Source organism: Frankliniella occidentalis, unplaced genomic scaffold, assembly GCF_000697945.3.
Source record: "Frankliniella occidentalis isolate FOCC.00 unplaced genomic scaffold, Focc_3.1 Scaffold338, whole genome shotgun sequence".
NCBI classification, from domain to species: domain Eukaryota; kingdom Metazoa; phylum Arthropoda; class Insecta; order Thysanoptera; family Thripidae; genus Frankliniella; species Frankliniella occidentalis.
Genome location: NW_026267461.1, coordinates 82,051 through 82,503, shown reverse-complemented (window position 1 = coordinate 82,503; position 453 = coordinate 82,051).

The window sequence follows — 453 nt, the reverse complement described above, 5'->3', positions numbered from 1 at the left end:
AGGAACAGAATGACGTTTATTGACGAGACAGGTACAGAGGTGACTTCCGGTGACCGGGGGCTCCCCCTACAGGCATGCCAACCACAACACCTATGTGTACTTACAGAGGTCGTTCCTTTAATTTGAGGGGTCTGAGGGGTTTGAGGTGGGATGATCCCAACACTCTCAATAGCAGGCGTTGTAGGTCTTGGCACTGAAAAAATAAAATCATGTATCAGTATCAAAATTGGTTGATGTCAAGAAGTTTAAATTTTTGAAACTGGTAAAAACAAATACAAATTACAATAAATGACATGGCACTATCCTTACAAGTCTATACCAGCAACTAATATTTTGTAACATGTGAATGCCCACTTTTGTACATTATATACTTATCTTTGCAAACAATGTCCAGTATGAATTTGTAATCATGCATGTTGTGAACAGTCAGGGTTGGTACACCTGAGGGGAAGT